This window comes from Macrotis lagotis, chromosome 2, assembly GCF_037893015.1.
Source record: "Macrotis lagotis isolate mMagLag1 chromosome 2, bilby.v1.9.chrom.fasta, whole genome shotgun sequence".
In the NCBI taxonomy this organism is placed as follows: domain Eukaryota; kingdom Metazoa; phylum Chordata; class Mammalia; order Peramelemorphia; family Peramelidae; genus Macrotis; species Macrotis lagotis.
This window is the reverse complement of record NC_133659.1, coordinates 305,770,129-305,796,041: the sequence shown is the minus strand read 5'-3', so window position 1 is coordinate 305,796,041 and position 25,913 is coordinate 305,770,129.

Below are 25,913 nucleotides of genomic sequence, written 5' to 3'. Positions count from 1 at the left end.
AACACATGTACTCCGGTCTGGTCTCCTATCCTGCTCAGTTGTGGAGGAAGGGAATAGAGAAAGATCTGTGCCAAAGAGGACTGACTATTGAGCCAGACTACCCAGGAGCTATCCACATAGTATGCATAAAAGGAAAAAAAGAATTTCTCATCTCCTTTTTTGAAGCATGTCCCTTCAGATTCAGGGAACCTTTCCCTCAAAACCAGAAAAAAATGGAAATGGAATGAAAAAAGAAATCCTCTCCCCCCTTCTTCCAATGCCACAATGGCAACTATATACACTCAGAGCCAAGAAAACCTATTTGCCCAGATAGCTTGACACTGGACTCTAAGTTTTTACCTGCATCTTCTGCCTTGTATTTCTATCCATGAAGAAAGGGAACTAAACATCGATCCTGAGATGTATGTTTCTAGCCTTGGCATAGTTTGGGGATCTCAAAGTTTGGGGATCGTATAGGTCTTGGTCCTGGCTGTTAAATAGAAGGTTATCTGTAAAACAACAGTTTGAATGAGAGATTGAGAGAGAATGAAGGTCAATCTTTCTTAAATTTTTTGGCCTTATTGCCCTTTTATACTCTTGAAAATTACTGAAGAACCTCCCCAATTGATAAATTGTCAAAGGATATGAACAGTTTTCAATTAAAAAATTAAAAAAATTATAATCATTTGAAAAAATGCTCCAAATCACTATTGATGAGAAAAATTCAAATTTAAACAACATTGAGGTTTCATCTCACACCTAGTAGAGTAGCCCAGAAGAAAAAAAGGGAAGATAATTGATGTTGGAGAGGATGTGGGAGGATTGGGACATTGATGCATTGATGGTGGAGTTGTGAATGGATCCAACTTTCTGGAGAGCTATACAGAACTATGCCCAAAAAGCAATAAAACTGTTCATACCCTTTGACCCAGCAATTCCAATCCTAGGACTATATCCAGAAGAAATCATAAAAAATGTGAAAAGTCCTATATGTTCCAAAATATTCATATCAGTTCTTTCTGTAGTGGTAAAGAATTGGAAATTGAGGGGATGCTCATCAATTGGAGAATGGCTAAACAAGTTATGATACATGAATACTGTGGAATATGATTGTTCTATAAGAAACCATAAGTGGTCAGACTCTAGAGTAGCATGGATTGACTCATGGGATCTGATGCTGAGAGAAGGGAGTAGAGCCAAGAGAATAATGTACACATTAACAGCATTATGAGATGAGCAACCTTGAGGGAAGCAGCTCTTCTGACAATCCAGAGAGCTAGGACAACTGTTTTTGACTGGTAATGTTCTACATTATCCCCAACCAGAGGAAGAAAAACAAAACAAAACACACAGGGGAAAAAAAACACCCCTACCCAATCTGATGGACACTTTATAAAAATGATCTCTTACTCTTAATCCTAATTCCTCGTGCCAAAAATGACTAATTTGTAAATATGTTTAACAAAATATGTATGTAAAATGCTAACATGACTTCCCAACTGAGGGGAGGGGATGGGAAGGAAGGGTGAAGGGAAGTTTTGTAACTTGGAAATATGCGTGTACAAATGGATGAAAATTTTAAAAAAATTAAATTAAAAAAGGAGTAAAATATGGCAATAGGTCAATGTATGACAGAAAAGTAGCACATACTGCTTATATGATGGTCAGTTCACATGCTGCACTGTTATCCTAACATCGTCAGAAGGAAGCAAGGACAGCTTAGAACAGGTTGGAAGGAATCAGTCTAAATTAATTTATGGGATGATAAGAACAGAATTTGCATAGAGTGACAGGCACTGATAGATTGCAATATGCCTCTCCAAAACAAAGAGAACACAACTCCAAATGAGTGTGGGAGCAAATTAAATAATCAAATTCAAGTGAGACTAGTATTTGATAGGACTAAAGTTACATAGACAACCAGGTCCTTAAGAATACTGATCCACATAACATGATCTCAAAATTTTAGTACATCTGTCTCTGGAGAAACAACTTGACTTAGTGTCTAAAGAATGCTGGTCTAGAGGTGGCTAGGTGGCGCAGTGGATAGAGCGCTGGTCCTGGACTCAGGAGTACCTGAGTTCAAATCCGGCCTCAGATACTTAATAATTATCTAGCTGTGTGGCCTTGGGCAAGTCACTTAACCCCATTGCCTTGCAAAAAAAAAGAATGCTGGTCTTGAAGTCATTAAGACCTCAGTTATAAGAGTTTTTCCTTGTATAACTAGTCAAGTCACCACTTTTCCTAATCTTGATGTATTCTTTAGAACAGTTAGAATAATTGTAATGACAATAAACACCTTGTAAGGTTGTTGTAAGGCTCAAAAGATATCACAAAATGCTGTCCACATTGAGAGTGAGGATTTTGGAATCTGAATGAAGACCAAAGCATACTATATTCAACTTTTTAATTTGTTTTTGCTTTTTCCTTCTCCGGGTTTTTCTTTTTGTTCTGATTCTTCTTTTACAGCAAGACTAATATGGAAATAGGTGTGCCACAATTGTAAATGCATAACTTAAAACAGATTACTTGCTATCCTAGGGTGGGGGAGGAAGGGAGAAAATTACAAAACTGAATGTTAAAAATTGTCTTTACATATAACTGGAAAAATAAATTTAAAAATTAAATTAAGGGGCAGCTAGGTGTCACAGTGGATAAAGCACCAGCCCTGGAGTCAGGAGTACCTGGGTTCAAATCCAGCCTCAGACACTTAATAATTACCTAGTTGTGTGGCCCTGGGCAAGCCACTTGACCCCATTGCCTTGCAAAAACCTAAAAAAAAAATAAATTAAAAATTAAATAAAATTACTGAGAAACCCCCTCAAAAAGCATTTGCTTATATGGGCTATATTTAGCAATAATGATTATATTGGAAGTTAAAATGTCTTAGTTTTAACATGAAAATAACTTTGACCTCACTGACCCCCAGAAGAAGGAATTGGGATTTCTCATAGATTCCTCGACTACACTTTGAGAATCACTGGTATAGATGAATGACTTTCCAAGAGAACTAAAGTTATGGGCTGTGGGTAAAAAGTAGGGGTAAGAAGTAAAATATGTATTCAGCAATGACATATCTACTGGGAATCTTTACCTCCAGGGAGAATATAATAATAATAATGGTACCTTTTTGTTTCATATTGTAAGTACTGATCGATGCACACTCATGATTCTTTTATGTCTTGAGCTTTTCTTTTGCAACAGAACAAATAGATAATTGTTCTAAACCTGCTATTACTTTGTATATTGAGCAACTTTTCAGAAAGGGGCATCATTTAATCCTTTGGGGAAGACCTTAGAAATGATCCAAACTTAAGCATTTCAAGAGAACTTCCCAAGTTTTTTCTCTGGTTGGGGCATAATGAGTCAGAGAATGTGAAAAGAGTTTGATTCTCTAATTTGGGAGGGGGTCAGGATCTCCAAGAAAATGAACTTTGTTTAAATGAGTTCAGAATTTTATATGAGTGAGGGTCCCCCCCCCCCCACAGGACAGGCCACAGTTGACCCTGATGCATCCATATGGTCTCCCTCATAGAATGGAAAATCACTGAAGTCAGTGACTGTTTCATTTTGTTTATCAGTGCCTAGGACAGTGCCTGCTATAATGTAGGCTCTTGATAATTACCTGTTGATTGATTGATGGATTGATTGATTAAGCATGGATAGAAATTGTAGATTTAGGTTCTGTATGAGGAAAAACTTACCAAGAGTTATTCAAAGTCCAATGAGCTTTTTTTACGTAATGGAGGTAATGAGCTGAAACTCCAAGGGACACATGCAAAAGTGATGGTCATCTGAGGTGGATTTTTAAAAAACCCTTATTTAACAGGTTTAATTGAATTTTGACCTGCAGCGTATTGTCTTAGAGAGTTATCTGGGGTTTTGAGTTTTTCCACAGTCAAATAGTCAGGTTCCAAGTTCAAAGACCTAACATGCTTTTATTTATATTAAAGAAAATGCACAGATAACATGACATGTGTGTTATCTCTACTCCCCCAAAAAAGTCCTTCAAGAGGTCAGAGAAGTAAAATTATTATCTTTAAGATTTTTTTCAGTTAATACTATTTTATTTTTTCCAATTACACGAAAAGGTAGTTTTCACCATTAATTTTTATAAGATTTTGAGTTCTAAATTTTTCTCCTTCCCCCCCCGCCTCTTCCTCTGCCCTCCCCAAACAACAAACAATCTGATATAGGTTATACATATACCATAATAGTAAACATATTTCCATAATGATTGGTTATTGTCCATTCTTATTGAAGAAGACCAAATTGACATCACTATATTAGAGATGAGTTACCATGTGTCCGACTGTGGCTGATCAGACCAGTATGAGCTCAGGATGGTCTACCATGGTTGGGAACAAATAGTCCATATGAACATCTGAAGTGTTTAAACTTACATATGCCCTGATTCCTTTGAGCTGTTCAATTCTCATAGAATCCTCATAGAACATAGCCCCCTCACTGATGAGGGCATGCCATGCTGGGCAGTCTTGTGCCAGTGTCTCCCACGTTGCACAATCAATTCTAAAGTTCTTAAGAGAGTCCGTCAGGGTGTCCCAGTATTGTTTCCTCTGATCCCCTTGTGAGCACTTGCCCTGTGTGAGTTCTCCATAAAATAGTCTTTTTGACAAGCATACATCCAGCGTTCTAACACCATGGCCAACCCATTGTAGTTGCACTCTCTATAGTAATGTTGGAATGCCAGGCAGTTTAGTTTGAGAAAGGACCTTGGTGTCTTCCAGGTGATTTTAAGGATCTTCCTAAGATAATTTAAATGGGGGCAGCTAGGTGGCATAGTGGATAAAGCACCGGCCCTGGAGTCAGGAGTACCTGGGTTCAAATCCGATCTCAAACATTTAATGATTGCCTAGCTGTGTGGCCTTGGGCAAGCCACTTAACCCTGTTTGCCTTGCAAAAACCTAAAAAACAAACAAACAAACAAACAAAAACAAGATAATTTAAATGGAATCAATTCAGTTTCCTGACATGGCACTGGTAGGCTATTTAAGTTTCATAGGGATACAGCAATGAGGTCAGCACAACAGCTTTGCTGACCTTCAGTTTGGTAGTTATTTTAATTGGGAAAGTCATATGGGTGATGTGTTTTGATTCATGCATAAATTGGATTTAAGTGAGTCAGGGTGGCACAAAGTTGTCAGCTTCACTCTCTCTCTTCCAAAGTCACCATGATCCAGTGTGGCAAGACAGCGTCAAGAAAACTGGTAATGGCCCCAGATGCAGTGGATTACCTTAGCATCTACTATGTCTAACCAAGCTCCAAGTGATCCACAGCAACCTGCTTCAGCCAACTTCATGCCCTTTGGAATGAAATGTTCCCATTCCACCAAGACTTCATTCACATGCTTGGGATAGACATCCCTGCAAACTCACCAAAGTGTTTGAAACTCCCTCAGTTACTCTCAACCTGGTTTAACCCATCTGCCAAAACGATTTACCAGAGTGTGGCCTCTATTCATGCTACAGCTTTCTGGAGCCACAGGTGAGAGTTAGGTGGCTCAGGTGGACATCAAAGGTGGAAAATAGCCCTGAAAAGGGCTCAGCAGCCCTCACACCAGAGGTACACATCCTACACCCCATATTGATGATGATGTTGTTTGTCCTTCACTCTCAAAGAAGACCATGACATCAAGGAAGTGGTGCCATGACAAGTATATGAATTGGCTTTGAGTGAGGGAATGCTATGCTAAGTCACTCTAGCGAGCAGTTAGGATTCGAATGATTGGACATGGGCCTGGATTTGAGACAATCAGGGTTAAGTGATTTGTCCAGGGTCACACAGCTAGTAAGTGTCCAGTGCTTGAGGCTGTATTTGAACAACTCTCCTCCAGATTCCCAGGTCAATGCTCTATCCACTGTACCACCTAGCTTCTCAAGGTGCCCAACACCCCCTATTAGTCATGTTGTGAAAGAAGAATCTGAACAAAAGGGTATAATCATGAAAAAGTAAAAGCAAAAAAAAATTGAAACTAGTATGATTTCATCTGCATTCAGACTTCATAGTTCTTTCTCTGGATATGTTTGGCATTTTCCATCACAAGTCTTTTAGAAATATCTTCGATCATTGTGTTTCTGAGAAGAACTAAGTCGATCATAGCTGATCATCACACAATGTTTCTGTTACTGTGTAGAATGTTCTGGTTCTGCTTGCTTCACTTAGCATCAGTTTACATAAGTCTTGTAAAATTATCAGTAACATGATGGAATAACATCTATCTGTTTCATGGAGGTGATGGTCATCTGAGGTGGGTTTCAAAGATAGCTGGCAATTCACTAGGCAAAGAGAGGAAGGAAAGACATTCCAAGCATGTAGGGATGAGTAGTGTGGTAGAGCAGAAAGAACCCTGGCTCTAGAGGGCAGCTCCCATTTCCTCTCTCGTACTCTATGGTCCTTGAATGTTGCCCATATCTGAAATATTCTTCACCTCCACTTCTCCATTTCGTTTACGTCTCAATTCAAATCCTCCCTCCTGCAAGAGACTTTTCATGGTTTTTTTTCAACTGCTTACACAAACTTCCATCTATTCTGAATCTATTTTATGTGTACCTAGTTATTTTACATGCCGTTTCTCTCGTTAGAATATGAGCTCTTTGAAGAAAGGAACAGTTTTTGCCTCTCCATACTTCTATTTCTCAGCCAAGTGTATGGCAGATAATATGTAATAGATGCTTTTTAACTGACTGATTACCTGGAATCAATTCTCACCACTGATACCAATGACTTGAATGAATTTGGAAAAAGTCACTTAACTTCCCCAGGTCTCAGTTTCCTTATCTATAAAATGAATGGGTTGAACTACTAAATGCCATTAAGGGCCTGATTTTGCTCTAGATCTATGACCTTGGGGGACCTTCCTTAGGCATCCATTTCCTTGTCTGTAAAGTGAAGTGGTTGGATGAGATAACATCTAAGGTCCTTTTTACCTCTAGTCCTGGGATATCATATATTAACAAAGAGACAGAGGCAGAAAAGCATGGACAGATTCTTGGATCATGTAACAACTAAAAAAAGTCAGGTTCCAGGGGCAGCTAGGTGGTGCAATGGATAGAGCACCAGCCCTGGAGTCAGGAGTACCCGAGTTCAAATCTGGCCTCAGACACTTAATAATTACCTAGCCGTGTGGCCTTGGGCAAGCCACTTAACCCCATTGCCTTGCAAAAAAACTTAAAAAAAGTCAGTTTCCACAATACTCAGTAACAACTGCCCATCCTAATTACACTGACATTTTCTTGTGCCTCCAGTTTTGTGACAATCACTTCATTTTAAAACAGTGTGGTTATATAACATGTTTATGCCCAATCACCCAATTCTGGCATTGTTCAGAATGCTGACTTTTGAAAATGTCAACCATTGAAAATAGATGTTGTAAAGATTTTTCTCACTGAAATTTTGAAGCAAAAATATGAATTGTGTTTTCTTTCTTTATCCCTAACCTCACTATTTCAGATACCATCAATGTAGAAATTATAATAATCTATCCATAACTAAATTTGATTTTGCTTTTACAGATTAGATTATATAAATCATTTATTAAGCATTTGCTCTGTGCCAGCCACTGTGCTAGGTCCTGAGAATAAAAATACAAGCAGAAATAAAGACAGTCCTTAAAAAAAGAAGGAAAAAAGACAGTCCTACCCTCAATGAGCTTACATACTAAAGGGAGAAGATAAAATATAATAGATTGAAATGTGGTGAAGATAGAGTAAAAGTAACTTTTTGTGATTGTTGCTCAGTTGTGTCTGACTCTTCATGATCTATTTGGGTTTTCTTGACAGTGATACTAGACTGCTTTGCCATTTCATATACCAGCTCATTTTACAAGTCAGGAAACTGAGGCAAGCATAATTAAATGACTTGCCCAAGGTCCCAAAGTTAGTAAGTGTTAGACTGAATTTGAACTCAGGAAGATGAGTCTTCCTGACTCCAGACTGAGCACTCTATGGAAATAATAATTCTGAATCCATGATCACACTGATATGTTGTGTCTTCTCCTAGTAGAAGTTCTTGCTATTAAATGTTAGAGAGATAGATTTTTGCAGCAGCTCTTAGATCGGAATCATTGAAAACAGTATTCAGTTTCTCAAATGGAATCTCTTCTAATCTCCTATTCAAAACTAGTCCTGACTCTTTTATCACTTACCTTTAGGTATAGGTATTGAAAATCCAAGTCAGTGGTTTCTCTGTTTAATTGCATATCATAATCTGAGTAAATAATGTTTTTCCACCCATTCTGTTTTTTCTGTGTAGATGGCTTGGAAGTCTCTCTTGAGTGATAATTGGTCTCCCTGAGGAGAATGAAGAGTTTTTCTGGATATCTGTATCTTCTAAGTGTCATCCACAAACAAAAGTATCTATAGACCCTCTTTCTCAATAGGACAGTTGTAATGATAACAATGATGGCAGGAATACAAATGTCATTTCTTATGGAATGCTTCACAAGTTATCAAAACCTTTCCCCACTGTGGGAAAGTAGTACAAACACTATTGCCCCAATTTGTAGGCGAGAAAACTAATATTCAAAATAATGAAATGGTTTGTCAAGTCTTATACATACAGTGATAATTTAGGGGGAAAATATTTAATCTGTTAAAAAAAGCAAAATTTTGAGTGGATAGAGAGTAAGCCTGGAAGTTTGAAAGATCTGGGTTTAAGTGCTCTCTCTCTTTACCACATCCTGGTCTATGACTCTAAACAAGTCATTTTCTAAGTAGCAGAGAATGTGCCTTCCTGCCTTCATAGTTTCCATACGAGTTTCCTATTATAGCAAAATCCCCACTCCTTTCCTTATTCTCTTTAATAACATATTCTTTTTTTACACAAACATTGAAGTTCATTGATTAAATAAATATTATTATTTTCTAGCCATTAAAGATGGAGCAGTGGTTAGAGTACTGAACTTGGAGTCAAGATGACCTGAGTCTGGCCTCAGATACTATGTGACCCTGGTCAAGTCCCTTGACCCTATTTGCCTCAGTTTCCTCATCTGTAAAATGAGTTGGAGGAAGAAATGGTAAACTACTCCAGTATCTTTACCAAGAAAATCCCAAATGGGGTCGCACAGTGTGAGACACAACTGAACGAGAAAACAACAGTAACAACCATTAATAATCACCCTCTTTTTGGAAGCGTAGTAATTAGTAATCTTGAAAGTAACAAATTGCAATTATTCAGTTTTGCAGCTTGAATCCTAATAATTGGAACTGCCTCCAAAACAGCATGGGCTACCTTGGGAGGTGATGGATTCTCCTTCTTTGGAAGTTTTCCAATAAGTACCTCTTGGCAAAGGTATTATCGTGAGGGAGAATTCCTTTAAAGTATAACTCTCAAAATCTGCAATTCTGACTTTCACATATTTGGTAAATGATACATATCACGAATTCAAATGGATATTTTCCCATTTTTCTAGATCCCTAAATTTTAGTATTTCGTTATTTTCTGTTTTACATTTGATACACTTTGTTTCCCAGTATTATAATAGAGCAGATCCCCTTGGGTCCTGACTAATTGAAATAAAATTGAGCCCTTGGAATCATTGGTTGCCAACATCCCTAAAGACATAACTCAGACCTTTTGGCAAAATGTTAATAGACAATAAGGTAGTGAAGAAACCATTCATTATACAAGTTGTTTATATATCTGAAACAAAATAAAATATATTCTTTTGCCAGAGTTTTTACTGATTGCCAAAAGCAGAAAACTAAAAATCAAAACTAAACTTTTAGAAAATGTTCAATCCTCATATATTCTATTTGAAATACAATTCAAATGAATTCAAAAAATGAATATCAAGCATTTACTATTTGCAAAGAATTATGCTAGATCCCGGGACTGCAAAAACAGAACAGAAAATAGTTCTTGCCCTTAAGGAAAATACATTCTACCAGAAGATTATATCATATAAACAAGTAAGTAAAAAAGAGATATTTTGAGAGTACTAATAATAACTAAGGTATTCAATTCAACTGAATTTATATTTGCTTATTTCAAAAGACTAGAAGTCAAAGGTCTCTTTCTATTCTTGATTGCCAAAGAAGTTTTGATCCGTACTGTTTTAAATTAGGTTTTTCAACTCTTTGTTGGTGTTCAGTCCTGCTGATAATTTATGACTCTATTTTGATTTTCTTGACAAAGATACTAGACTGTTTTACCATTTATGCTCCAGATCATCTTACAGATGAAAAGACTGAGGCAAACAAGATGAAATGACTTTTTTCCAGGGTCACACAATTAGTAAATTTCTTTCTTTTCTCTTTCTTGAAATTTTATTTAATTTTCCCAATTACATGCATAGGTATAGTTTTCAACACTCATCAATGTGCTGAAAACTACCTATGCTTGTAATTAGAAAAGTTAAATATCTGCTGAGAGGAGCTGCATTCATCATAGTCGATCATCTCACAATGCTACTGTTAATGTGTACAATGCTCTCCTGGTTCTGCTCACCTTTCTCAGCATTAGTTCATGCAAGTCTTTCCACATTTCTCTAAAGTCTGACTGCTCCCAATTTCTTCTAGGATAATAATATTCCATCACATTCATATACCATAACTTGTTCAACCATTCCCCAATGGGCATCCCCTGAATTTCCAATTCTTTGCCACTACAAAAAAAAAAGCTGTTATAAATATTTCTGAACATGAGAGACTTTTCCCCCTTTTTAGGATCTCTTTGGGATACAGACCCAGTAGTGATATTACTGGATAATAGTTCCAGATTGTTCTTCAGAATGACTGGTTCACACAACTAGTAAATTTCTGAGCTGATTCAAACTCAGGAAGATGTTTTTCTAACTCCAGGTCTAACAGAAGTAGGGATTAAAAGTGTATGCTACATACCTGGCTAATTCAAATAAATTAAAAACTAATGTATTAAGTACTGACTATATGCAAAATATTGTGCTAAGTATCAAGAACACAACATAAACAACATAATACATGGAGAAATCAGTTTTAAAATGCCTGCCTTCAGGGGGCTGAAAATCATGGGGAAAAAAACAAAACAAGTTAATACAAAATACAAAGTTCATACAAAATAAATACAGAGTAAATATAAAATGATGACAGGAATGACTAGTAGTCAGGAATCAAGAAAAACCTTTTCATAGGAGGAGCCACTTGGGCTGAGTTTTGAAGGAAGAAAGGGTTCCTTAAAGGGCAATAGGTGGTGAAATGGATAAAGTCTCATATCTGTTGTCTTGAGTTCAAATCTGTAACTTTGGGCAAGTCATTTCTCTCTGCTTCAGTTTCCTCATCTGTAAAATGAACTGGAGAAGGGAGTGGCAAACCACTCCAGTATCTTTGCCAAGAAAACCCCAAAAGGAATCATGAAGAGTCAGACATAACTGAAAACAACAATGGAAGAGTTTCTAAAAGGTAGAGAGATGTGAAGGAATGAATTTATTCCAAATATACAAGATAGATAGTGTAAAAAAAAAATCAAACAATGACCAAAGGTGGAATATTTTGTAAAAGGAATTATAGGTAGGCTGGTTTGATGAGAAAGTAGAGTTAATGAGCAGGAAGAGTGTATAATAAACCTGGAAAAGTATTTGAGCTATATTGTTGTGTTTGAAATGCCAAACAGAGAAGTTTCTAGTTTTTGTTAGAGGCAACTGGGAGCCACTGAAGCTTTTTTTAGTTAGAGGAGTGACATGTTGAGGCTTGTGCTTTAGAAATACCAATTTGGTACTGTGTGAAAGTTGAATTAGAAAGATGAGAGACTGGATACAGAGAATTAATTAGAAGGTAATTGTAATAGTCTAGAAGAGAAGCGATAAGGATCAGGACTACAGTGATTGAAGGATAAGTGGAGTAAAGGGAAGAGATTCCAGATTGTCATAAAAGTGAAATGAAGACTTGGCAACTAATCAAATCGGGGAGAAGGTGGAGCATGAGAGATAATATCAAGGAGAAGCTGAAAGGATGAAGCTGAGTGCCTGAAAGGATGGCGATCTACTCCCAGAGACGGTTCTAAAAGTTATCAAGAGGCGTTGTCAACAGTGGCGACTACCACAAAAGTCAAGAAAGATGAGAACTCAGAAAATGCCATTGAATGTGGTCTTAAGGGGCTATTTGTAAATGCAGAAGGTGGTTTTAATTAGATTGGGTTGGAAGCCAGATTATGTGGGTTTGAGTAGAAGAAAGGATGGCTCTTGAAGATAGTTTTCCCAAGTTTGACTACAAATGGAAGAGAGATATAGAAGGATGAGATGAAGGGATGGTGGGGTTATATGAAAGTTTGGTTTGAGGGAACTTTGTTTTTTGAGGATTGGAGAAATCTGGATTTAGTTGGACTTCAAGAAAGAAATAAGTAAATAAGAAGAAACAAAGAAAAGGAAGAAACAAAACAAGAAAGAAAGGAAAGAAAAGAGAAGAAAGGAAAGAAGAAAGTAGACAAGACTGGTGGGGGGAGAAATATAGGACTTAGGTTTGACAAGTCTTGAGCAGTGATAAGATGATGTTTGTCCTTTGTTCTTGAAGAAGTCCAAGACATCAGGGAGATGACGTCATGACATGCATGTGAAATGGACTTAAATGAGGAGGAGCTACCAGCCTCACACTTCCAGAGCCATCTGGGTGTCATGGCCAAATATGAATCAGAATGACAGAAAATAGCCCTGAATGCAAGGGCTAAGTGACTTACACAAGGTCACAAAGCTAGTAAGTATCTGAAACCAGATTTGAACTCAGGTTCTCCTTCTGGGCCAGCACCCTATGGTGGAGGACAATATGAATTAGAACTGGTTAATTGAAGATTCAGCCTTTGGAAGGGAAGGGAACTGAAACAAGCCTCAAGGAGTTGATATTCTGCTAGGATCATGCAACTTATCTCCAAGTATGTTGGTGGTGGCTAAGTCTTAGAGAACCCCTGGTATATACACAGGAATGTCAAGAAGTTTTTAAAGTAAAAGATGATGACTAGGGAGTAGAGAGAGAGAGAGAGAGAAAACAGGAAAGTCCTCATGTAGGAAGTATTACCTACTGTATGCTTGGAAGGAAGGAATGCCTAAGGTGGAGGTGAAGAGTGGCTTTAGAACATGGAGGACAGGTTGTACAAAATCATAGAGATGAGAAACAGACTATTGGGCATAGGGAAAGTAGTGAAGACTAGAGAATTTCTGAAGGGCAGTAGTATGGACCAAGCTAGAAAGATAGATGGAGTCATATTATGAAAGACTTTAAATGGCAGACTCAAAGTGCATTTTTGTTCTTGAGGCAAAAGAATACCTCTGAAGCAGTTTAAGTACGGTTTTTGTTTTGGAAAAATTTCCTGGAGGAAGTGGCACCTAAGCTAACCGTTGAGGGAAAATAAAGATTCTAAGAAGGAGAGATGAAGGAGCTCATTCTACTGCCTCTGCCAAGGCATGGGCATAGGACCCTTCAGTTTGTCTAGAAGGTAGCATATGTGCAGAAAATAATCATAGTAATAAAAGCAATAATAGCCAACATTTATAGAGCATCTATTACATTCCAGATACTGTGCTGAGTACTTTACCAAAATCTCATTAGAGTCTCATTAGAGTCTCATTAGAGCCTTGGTAGCTAAGAATTATTATTATCCATTTTTTACAAATGAGGAAACTGAGGCAAAGAGGGTTAAGTCACACAGCTAGGAAGTGTCTGAGATCAGGTTTGAACTCAGATCTTCTTGAATTTTGATGGGCATTTTATCACCCATACCAGCTAGCTTGCCCATGGATCATAAATAATGTGAAATTAGTTTATAAAAGCATATTGGAATCAAACTATGGTAGGCTTTAAATACCAGACTAAAAAAATGGATTTTATACTAAGAGTTTGACTGCATAAAGGAAGAGAGCTATATGAGGATAGGCTAGGTTACAATAAAGATTTTTAAACAAGGATGTAACTTAGAAGTAGCTAGGTGACACAGTAGTAAGAGTGCTAATGTCAGGGGCTAATGTCAGGAAGACTGAACTTTATGAGTTCAAATCTGTCCTCAGAGCTGTGTAACTCTTACAAGTCTTTCAACCCTGTTTGCCTCAGTTTCTTTATCTGAAAAATGAACTGCTGAAGGGAATGGCAAACCACTCCATATCTTTGCCAAGAAAAATCCCAAATGGGATCATGACTAAAAACTATTGAACAACTCCAACTTAGACCTTTGGAAGGTCTTCCTTTGGAATGATTACTCTAGCATTTGTGGTTTGGATACACTGGAGAGAGGAATGGGTAGAGAAAGCATCCTTTGGAAGCTATTGAAAAACTCCCAGTGAGAAGTGATGCAGGTTTGAACAATCATGATAGTAATTTGAATGGAATGGAGGCCAAGAACATGAGTTGTGGGGGTCAAACTTCAAGGTTTGGCAACTGATTGGATAAAGAGGATGAGAGAGAGAGAGAGACAAAGATCAAGGATGACTCAAAGGCTGTAAATTTGAATAGCTCACAATCAAGAGAAATACAGAAGTTTGGAAGAGGAGAAAGTTTGGAGGGAAAGGGAATTTTCTTTAGGACATTTTGAGTTTGAGACACTGCTGGGATATGAAGATAGAGAGGTCTATTAGATGTGAGAATGGATTTTAGGATAAATATTTAAGGTAAAAATAAAGAAAGTGCTCATTGACTGGGGCAAGAACAAATTGTCATCAATGAATGTAATGAATTATTATTGTACTGAAGGAAATCCCAAATATTGGGATTTCTGAGCAACTTGGGAAGATTTATACAAAGTAATATAGCATATTCCATTTACATTGAATCCCAATGTTGAAAAGGGAAAACACTGAAAGACATTCAAATTCAGATTGATTTCAAATTCCTGTTAATATATTTTCTTTCTCTCTATAGAAAGGTGATGCACTATGGGACATAGGGGGTTGGGTAAATGTTTCATCCTGATGCTATGTTTTCCTTTGCTTTACTGTTTTCTTTGTTGCAAGGAAAGGTTCTGGAAGGGGGGCACTATTAGGAAATCACAATAACACAAAAAGGGCATCAATTAATCATTTTTATTTCTGTTTTGTAAGTTTTGTCATCATTCCCCTCTCCAGAAAGAATTTACCACATTTCTAATACTTACCCTTAACTTCTACAATGGTCTTCAGGATGTTAGGAGATCATAGTGTTCCGAAAACAGAATTTTGCTATTATCATGGAAATATCTTTGTAAACTGAAAAATATCCCCAAAGTACCTCACACGGTTCAAGTCTCTTGAAACATACTAAATTGTGTGACCCTGGGCAAGCCTTTTGATTTCTCTGTGTCTCAGGCAACTTTCAAAGGCTAAAAATTCATGAACAGTTGTTCATCTACATTGATAGAATTTACTTGCTGGGGCAGGGGGTTACCTCAATAAAATCAAAGGTTTAGTTCCCAATAAATTACTGGATTAAGGTTATTTCTGAATTTTTCCTTCTGAGTCTTGATTTTCCAGTATAGCACCATTGCAAGATGAGTTGTTATTTTGAAAATGTAAGGTAACATCTAAAACCAATTTTAATAGCCCACATTTGGAGAACATTCTGACAAAAGGCCTGACTCTGTGCCCTAGAAGTAGAAAGTAGACGTGAGTCTGAATAAGGTCTTTTAGCAGTCAGATCAGATCTGCTGCTTGAAGCAAAGAGTTGGGCTGGGTAAGAAATGAATATTTCTTAAGCCATACTATGTGTCAGATACTTTCTTAAGTATTTATATAGTCTTCCATTTGATAAAATATTTAGTAAAAAGGTTAATCAGCTAAATAAGAATATGCAACATCATGGAGGAAGGAAATAGAATATCATCTATGAAGAGGTAACTAGATGACTCAATGGTTAGAGCACTGAACTTGGAGTCATGAAGACCTGAGTTCAAATCTGGTCCCAGAAATTTACTAGCTTTGTGATTCTGGACAAATCACTTAACCCTCTTTGCCTCAGGTTCCTCATCTGTAAAATGAACTAGAGAAAATATGGCAAACCATTTCCATATCTCTGCTAAGAAAACCCCCAAAGAAGTCATGAAGAATCAGATACAATTGAAAACCACTAAACAACCAACCAATAACCGTGAAGAACAACAGCAAGAAATTCACTTTAGATTGGGCAAAGAGGGCCTAAGGTGAGCACTTTTAAATGCTTCAATGGAAGGTGCTTAAAGAGACTATCCTTTAGTAAAATGTTTTTAGGGAACAGTCTTTGCCTATGTTAGTGTCAGCCTGTGGGTCAGCAAGATCTCCTCCAAAATACCCGTTTGTGTTTGGTAGACCCAAAATACATGGGAGAGGCACAATGTTGAAACATTATATGAGAAGCATCCTTCTATATAATTAACTATATTGTTATTCAGTTATTTTTTACTCTGTGAACCCATTTGGATTTTTCTTGGCAAAGATACTAGAGTAGTTTGCCATTTCCTTCTCCAGCTCATTTACAGAAGAGAAAACTGAGGCAAACAAGGTTAAGTGACTTTCCTAGGGTCACATGGCTAGTAAGTGTGAGGCCAGATTTGACTCATGAAAATGAGTCTTCCTAAATACAGTTCTTGGGCACTTTAATCTGGAGTTCCACCTAGCTGCCCCAGGTATATTATAAAGAGCTTTTATTAACCATGGTTTGGACTAGATAGCTCCAGAGGCCACTGTGATTCTGCTGTAATAAAAATAATTTACATAGTGTTTCAAATGCATTTTTTCATTTGATTCTCACCATAGCTCTTTGAAGAAAGGAATGATGACATTATAATAGTCATTTTGCAAGTGAGGAAATTTAGAGAGCTTGATTAATTGTACAGCTAATATCTATTGGAGGCAGAATTTGAACCAGTTTTTCTTGAGGGTAATAATAATAATAGCAACATAATATCTACTAACAATGTAATTCCATATGCAATAATATAATGTAATAATAAATATTAATTATGATAATGAGAAGATTTATATTATGTCTCCTCTTTACTAGGCTTATACCAATGTGTATAAAGTTTAGATTAATATAGATTCCATTATAATACCTCCCTTGCTTAGATTATATTTAATGGCTGTCTGTTATCTCTAGGATAAATAGGGCAGAGCCAGGAGCACTTTTTTGAAGAGGCAGGGCTTTACAAATATTATTTCCTGTGATCCTCATGATCCTGGTAGGCAAGCTATTATTCCCATTTTACATTGAGGAAACTGAGGCAGAGGAAGGTAACATAATTAGTTAATAAGTGTCTGAAGAATAAGCTTTCTGCAGTGGGGGGAATCCTCTGGCTTCAGATTCGAAGGACTGGAATCAAATCCTGTTTTTTACCACCTGTGTGGCCTTGGACAAGTCTCCTCCAGTTCTCAGTTTCTTCATCTGCAAAATTAATAGTTTGGACTTGAGAGTGTCTTAAGCCCCTTCTAGCTCTAAACTGTATTCTTGAGATCCCAAGTTCCCACTCTACCCAACATGCCATGGTGTCTCTCTGGCTTTAGGGTTGGAAAATCAGAATCTGAATCCTTGCTCAGCTGAGTGATCTTGGGCAAGTCACCTTAACTCTCTGGATCTCAGTAATATGTAATAGCATGTGTCATTGAGAATATATGTATATGAAAATATGTGAATAACAACACTTGGATTTGTATATGTGATGTTTAAAAAGGTTTGAGAGACATACTTTCAGAGTAATTTAATCATTTTATTAGTAATGCCAGCATTTTAATAAATGGATGATTGGTTGACCATCTCTCTCTTAGACCAAGGGCAGTCATGGTGGGCTCATGACTTATGTCGCTTTTTGGAAAAGAAATTTTCCCGAGGGTGGCAATCAACTTTTATTGCTTAACAATTAATGAGAGAATGAATATTACAATGATGGACTGAACCTGTTTTTTGATTGTGTTATTTACTTCTAAGATAATCCCAACCATGAGCAATCTATTAAAAAATTTATCTCCACCCAAATCAATAGCAACCCCACTTGGATGGGATCTGGATAGAGAAGGGTAGTTCAAATTTCAGAGACTGAAATCTTGAAATGAAGTTGAATGAAAATGGGGGGGGGAATCCAAATCTCTCCAAATCATTGTTCATAAATATTTCTTTCATATATGTGAATAACAACACTTGGATTTATTATGTGTGAGTAACAATTCTTGAATTTGTTATCAGAATCAGAAGAGAAAATATATGTGATGTTCACTGAGAACCTTAAAGCCCCATGTAGATATCAGTCATGAGTCAGTCCCAATTCTTCCAGGATGCTTTCTCAAATTGCCCCAGCCATATCAATCTGTCCTTTTCTGAACTCCTATAGTACTGTTCCCCGCCCCCTTATCAACCACTGGATAGGCCATAACCATTTCACTCATCTAGTGACAAACATTATGGTTTTTATAAAAGATGATGAACAAAAATGCACTCATCACTCATTTCTGTTTTCCTGGGAGAAATGCTGACTTGACCTTGGTGAGCTGGCAGAAGGCTGTGTCCAAGGCTTCTTTCCAAATGAGGTCAGCAAGTTGTTCCCCTCTTCTGCTCCTCCAATAGTATCCAGGAAAGGTCAGGGAAAGAACTTATCAAGTCAACCAGTAAGGCAAAAAGACCATTTGTAAGACTCACTGACATGCATAGTGTGGAATGAATATGACATCCATATAGACTAGAGGGTTGCAGAATGGGGGTCATATTCACCCTTTAGGGAGTGACTCTGTTCCACAGGGAAAAAGAGATGGGATTTGGAGGTCAAGGCTTGGGTTCAAGTCCTACTCAGATATACCACCAACTGACCTTGTAACCTTGGGAGGGTGGCATCATTTTCTGGACTTCATTGTCCTTGCTTCCAAAAAGAGAGGGGTTAGTCTGAATGGTCTCTAAGTTCCTTTCCAGCTTTGAATCTGTGACTATATCATTCCATTTGGTCGTTACACGTACCCCCTATTGCCAGTGAAAAGCATTGTGAAGTAGGAGAAATAATACTGAATTCTGAATGAGAGGATTCAGGCTCAGGTCTCAGCTCTGCCAGGGATTACTTCTGTTACCTTAGGTAAATCCCCTCATCTCCCCGAATCTCAGTTTCCTCATCTATAAAATGGTCATTTTGACTTTGTTGACCATGCTATCTCTGATCCATCCCGACTCTGAATCACTAGGCCTTTGAGTGTCCAGTCTTCAACCCCTGGATCTAACAGAGCCACAAAAAAATGATTTACCAAGTATTTCCCCTTTTGGATTCAAAATACATTGAATAATTTGCCTCCTGACTAACATAATTAACATAAAATTGTAAGGGAAAAGAGATCAATCCAAAGGCAAACTAACTTCAACAGTCTTGAAATAATGTTGACCATTTCCTACCTGTAGACTGAGTTAGGTCAGTTCTGGCCATTCTTTAATAAGTAATAATATTGGCTACCTAAATTGCTTCTGTATAATAAATTCACATGAGCATGCCAGAGTCCAAATTGACAAGAGGTTAGCCTGTGAAGATTCACCAGAATAGAAACACAGCTTTGTGGATTTATGATCTTACCTACTTTTCTATAAGGACATATGATCATGCTATTCAGAGCATTATTTCTTTCAAAAACTCATTAGAATTTGTCATCAATTATTGTGTGACCTTTAAAGAGTGGGGAAAAATTTAGCATGAAGTGGAACAGAAACATGAGTTTGTGATACCTCTTAACTTCTCACATCTGTTGTTTATAGCCAGCAATATTTTTTTAGTGACCAGAAAAGGCTCAAATTAGCATTAGAACTATTTAGAACTTTCCACATAATAAGCTACAGCTGCTATTTGTTACTTCTATTTATCCTGCATTCAATGAGAAAACATTTCAAAGTATGGATGCTTTATTGCAGAAATCTCGAGCTTTTGGAGAAGAAAATGCGTTGATTTCTAGGTTGTACTGGGAGCCACTGGGATCATTTCATGGATGATATCAGGGTGATTATCTTTATCTCAGATGAAGGGTTGTTGAAAAAGATGGGAGAACTAAATCTACAAAGGCTTCAAGTGTGTAAATGAAAGAGCTCTAAAATGAAGGCGAATACTGAATAATTGTCACAAGAAAATGCCTCCCTCTATTTTCTTGGTGAGAATAAATGTTCAGATTCTCGTCACTTTTCACCTAGTCTATTACTATATCCTTCTAATTGGTCTCATCTTCATCTCCTCTGCCTCAATTCTCTTCCCTCTTCTTGTTAACTTGTACACAGTTGGAGCTAAAACATGTGAGATAGACACAGTGTCAAATGTTATCGGAGAAGTATCCTTTCCATATACTGGAATCTTTGTTGTTCGGTTGCTTCAGTGATGTCAGACTCTTTATGATCCTCATCTGAGGTTTTCTTGGCAAAAGATGATTTACTTATTTTTACAGATGAAAGAGTTAAAAATCAGCTCAGGGTCATCCAGTTAAGCAAGTGTTTCAGGCTGGATTTGATCTCATGAAGATGAGTCTTCCTGATTCCAAAACCAGTATCGACTGTACCACTATCTGGCCTAGGTACTTAATATATGTTTATTAATTGAATGATTTCAGTAGAGCGATGGGGACTATTATTTTTTGAATGCATCAACCAAACAGATTCATTAAAAATAAGTTGTTGGCCAAATCATCCTAACATCTTAGAGTTATTAGGGACCTTGGTGGATCATCTGTCCAGTCCCGTGGTTTTATGTCAAATTCTAAAGGAATGAGTAGATAAATAATAGCATAAGGCAATTCAACATCTGTTTCTTTTAGGACTTCAAAAGAACATACACTTACCTGCATCCTACAGTAGCCATGTTAATATTTTACCATCCCAAGAGTCAATAAATTTTTCCTTATGTCTTTTCAAATTTCCAGATTTAATTGAAAGCCATTTCCTCTTGTTTACTTTTTACCTAACACAGAAACCAGGTCAAGAACCCTTCCATAAACATTTAAATTATGTTGGCTTCCAATTTTCTCCTGTTTAGGCTAAGAAAGTTTAATTCCTTTAACCTGCCCTCCCAAAACCTATTTTGTATTTCTTTAAATATTTGTTTTAATGATTTGCATTTCTAGAATTCCCCTACTTCTTAGGAAATCTGGTGACCCAACTTTAACCTGGACAGTCAACCAAATGATTGATTGATTCCATGCATATCTGGATCCCTTAGAGATAAATTCTCTTATTCATACTAACTACTATTTATTGTAACTAAATATACAACTTCATGCTTATTCCTTTTAGTTTTTATTGGTATGTTACCATTAGCATTAGTTGAATGAATGAATGAATGAATGAATGAATAAAAAGAGTGTATTAAGCCCTTAAAGTGCAGTGAGAGGCTCAGTGAATAAGAATTCTGGATCTGAAACCAGATAGATTTGAGGTCAAATTCAGTCCTAGACATTTCCTCACTGTGACCTAGGGAAAGACACCTAACCTGTCTGCCTCAGTTTTCTCTTTTTTTTAATTTTTTTTTTTTTGCAAGGTAAATGGGGTTAAAGTGGCTTGCCCAAGGCCACACAGCTAGGTAATTATTAAGTGTCTGAGACTGGATTTGAACCAGGGTACTCCTGACTCCAGGGCCGGTGCTTTATCCACAGCGCCACCTAGCTGCCCCTCAGTTTTCTCAGTTATAAACTGGGGGTTAAAAAATAGCACCTATTTTACAGGAGTTATGAGATTCAAATGAAGTAATGTTTGTAAAATACTAAACAGTGTCTGACACTCAATATGGTAAGCACTCAATAAATGCTTATTTTCTCTCTTTCGCCAAAGTTACTATTGTTCTAAGAATTGTGCCGAATGCTAGGGATCTGAACACAAAGGCAAAGGTAGCCCTGCCTTCAGTGAGTTTACATTCTAGTAGAAACAACACATGTAAGAGAGTGAAGAATAGGAATAGTATATGGCTCCATAAAGGAGTCAAAAGACATATTCTTTCCACAAGTCATTGAATGAATGAATGGTCATAGTCAAAATCTTTCTAACTCAATAGGACATGAGCAGTTCACCAGCCCAGTATTTGAGGACTTAGTTTTCCCTACATTTGGGGCTCTTGAAAGTTAAACTATTGGGGTGGCTAGGTGGCTCAGTGGGGGGCAGCTAGAGCACCAGCCCTAGAGTCAAGAGTACCTGAGTTCAAATCCGGTCTCAGACACTTAATAATTACCTAGCTGTGTGGCCTTGGGCAAGCCACTTAACCCCATTGCCTTGCAAAAACCTTAAAAAAAAAAGAAAAGAAAGAAAAAGAAGAAAGTTAAGTAACCAGAATATAAACTCTGGTAGCCCTTACACCAAGGAAGACCTGATTAATACTAAACAGTCAAATCAATTAATGTCCCTAAACCTCAGTTTCCTTATCTGTAAAAAAGAATTCTTTTTCTAAGTACCAATTTGGTAAGACTTACAGTCTTACTTTCAAAGCCCAGAGTTACCATCTTGAGATGGTGGAGGAAGATAGATTCTCTATGGATGATTTATGGAGAGATATGAATAAAAGCCACATGGGAAGAGAAGACATGTTGTTCAGTCATTTGAATCAAATCCAACTCTTTGTGTGACCCCATTAGGGGTTTTCTGGGATAAAACATTACAGTAGCTTGCCTGCCAATTTCTTCTCCAACTTATTTTACAGATGAGGAAACTGAGGCAAATAAAGTCAAATCATTTGTATTTGAGGCCAGATTTGAACTCACAAGGATTTTTACTGTTTTGTCTTTCATTCTCAAGTCTTCCTGACTCCACTATGATATATATATATATATATATATATATATATATATATATACCTGAGATATAAAGATATGGAAACATCATGGTCTGAATCATTGATGCTGTCACATGCTTAAGGAGGGAGGAGGTATCCTGGTTAGCCCAAGAGACCTGAGTTTGAATCACCTGAGAACTGAAGGAAAGCTTTATGATTTCAAATCTCCTTAGAGGTAGAATGTAGATACTTTGAAAGAATAAAATGTATGAAAATGATTCATCCTAAGGAAGTGGTTCTTCATCTTTTTTCTGTGTTACAAACCTCTATCAGGCAAAATCTGAGGAAATGGTTGGACCTCTTCTCTGAACAATGTTTTTAAAAATATAAAATAGCTTAACAAAGGAAATGGATGATACTTAAATCCTGTTATCAATGTTTTTTTCAAAGCTCATAAACTCCTCAGAACAATATTTTTAAATTCATTAAAAAAGGTTGACAAAGGAAATCAATGTTTTTTAAAGCCAGTTTTCAAAATTTTTTAAAAATGATTCATACATCCCAAGTTAAGAACTCCTAATGAGGGAGCATCTGCTTTTCTTCTGGACATTCAGAGCACTGAGACCTAGGACGGAAAAAAAGTTTCCAAAAGGAGATAAAGGTTTCAGACAGGGGAAATAAAGGGAATGTGGAAACAAAGTTCACCAAGTTTATAATTTTCCCCAGGCCAGGCTCAAGTTAGAAGGGTCAGTGAATGCCTCAGAGACAGAATGCAACATAGCAGTTCTAGAATGTAGCCAGTAGGGCATGACTTTTAAGTAGCCATTACCTACATTTACCTGGCCAGACAGTGAGGGATCAGCCCCCTAAATGCCAGAGGTTTCATTAAGTATACTTTGGCACACAGACCTAGAATCATGAAGACCTTAATTCAGATCCAATGCAGGTACTCATTAGCTGCGCTGTCACCTGGCCTCTGTCTTCTTCTGTTTGCCTCAGTTTCCCCATCTGTAAAATTAGGATAGTAAAGTTCATACAGGGTGGGGGTGAGGATCAAATGAGATAAAATGTGTAAATCATTTAGCATATAGCATTATATGAATGCTAATTATCATCATCATCATCGTTAATAGTTCCTAGCACATAGTAGACAATAAATACTTCTTTCCTTCTTCCTTTCCTATGTCCTATCTAATAACATGGGATTCAGTTTCTTTTGCCTCATAAGATATGTGTGAATTAATTCTGTAGTTATTCTCCTGATTCACGTAGTGGTTTCAGAGATATTTCTGAGGCTTGAACACAACCATTATTCTTTTCCAAAGCAAAAATGCTTGAATGACTTGTCAGTGGAAATAAACACTGGACCTGTGATGTCAAAAGCAAGGAAATTCCCTCTACTTTCTTTGCAGCTTATATTGTCTTAGAAAGTTGGCTAGAATATTGATAATTTAAGTGACTTGATCACGATCAATAAGTCAATTGATATTTATTAATCATCTATTGTTTGTAGGCAGTGAATTAAGATATGATGAAAGTTGTGTTTTTTTTAAACAGTCTCTTCTGTCAAAAGCTCATGGCCCAATGGGGGAAACAATATACAAACAACTATTCAAACAAGATATATGCAGGATAAACTGGGGATAGACTCAGAGGAAAAGAAGTAAGATTAAGGTAGTTTTGGAGGAAGTTCTTGCAGAAGGTGAGGCTTGAATCAATTGGGTGGTGTTAGCATAATACATAGATTACTGAACTTAGAATCAAGAAAATTCATCTTCATGAGTTCAAATCTGGCCTCAGAGACTTACTATCTGTGTGTCCCTGGGTAAGTCACTTAACCCTATTTGCCTCAGTTTCCTCATCTGTAAAATGAGCTGGAGAAGGAGATGCCAAATGACTCCTGTATCTTTGCGGAGGAAACTCAAATGGGGTCACAAAGAATCATACATGATGAAAAAAAATGAGCAATACCCTTTGTTACAAAGAGACTCAACTAAATTGTTAATCCATGAAATAGGTGTGAGCACTTTATCTGACTTTTAAAACAGGAAAAAATAAATGGAAAAGGAATGCTTATTGTCTCAATTATGACATGGGGTTAATCTGTTAGCATATTTTGCTAAGAGAGACAATATCATTAAAGAATGGGTCAGGTCCAGAATTAAACAGGAGGAAAAGAGAATACTAGATTCCCTTCAGGAACCTGAAAAATTCCTTTAAGATCCCTAAGATTTACTCAGAAACAAAAGCTCATATTTTTGATACCAGTGATAATGGGTTTAATTGTGTGGCTCAGAGAAATACAGAAGACTGAAAAATTCCTTTAATCCCAAGATTTCCCCAGAAAGAAAAACTTATCTTTTTAATATCAACATTTGTCTGGGTTGATTGTGTGACTGAAAAAAATAGGACCATAGATTTAGAGTTGGAAGGGACTTTAAAAGCCATTCAAAGGAAAAGAAGTGACTTTGGTCAAGGTCACATTGTTAGAAAGTATTTGAGGCCAGATTTGAACCTGGTTTTTCTGACACTGGAGCAAATACTAATTCCATGTTATACATATCAATATTGTAACTGTTACAATGGATGCTTGCATGAAAAATGAGTGGAACAATCTCCAAAGAATTGAAATTAATATGGCCGATTACATTATATAATTCAGTGGGTTTTAACTTTTTTATGCTTCATCCCTCCTTGGATGGAGTTTTTGGATTCCCTTACAGAATAATGTTTTTAAATACATAAAAGAAAATACACAGGAAACCAAGTATGTTGAAATATAGTTATCAAAATATTTTTAAAGAAAGTTTATCAATCCCACAAATAATACCACATTAAGAACCCTTGGCTAACCAATGACAAGCCTAGAAAATGACTATAGTAAAAGATATTACTGAGAAAATGTATACTGGGAAGAGATAATCGACTGGGAACATGCAAGGATAAAAGGTACAGAGTGGGCAATCTCAGGGCTTCTCTAGAACTCCTGTGGCAAACATATAGGAAGACAGGGAGGGTTGTCAGGGATGAACAGACAAGGATGGGTAGTAATCTATATCCTTGCGAGAGTTATTGATAGCGATAACTTTGAGTTTGCTTTGTTGCCTTTGGTACAGATGTTGCCCATAACTTCGTTTCTGACTTCATAAGTTTTGAAAATATTCTCCCTCGGTATCTAAATGACTGCTTTATTGCCAGGGCCTCTGCTGTGTTTACATCTTCAGCCAAACCCGACACATTGATTTCTGAAAAACAGCCGTCTCTACAAATTAATAACAAGCAGAGCATGGGCAACCCAGTTCATGGCATTGTG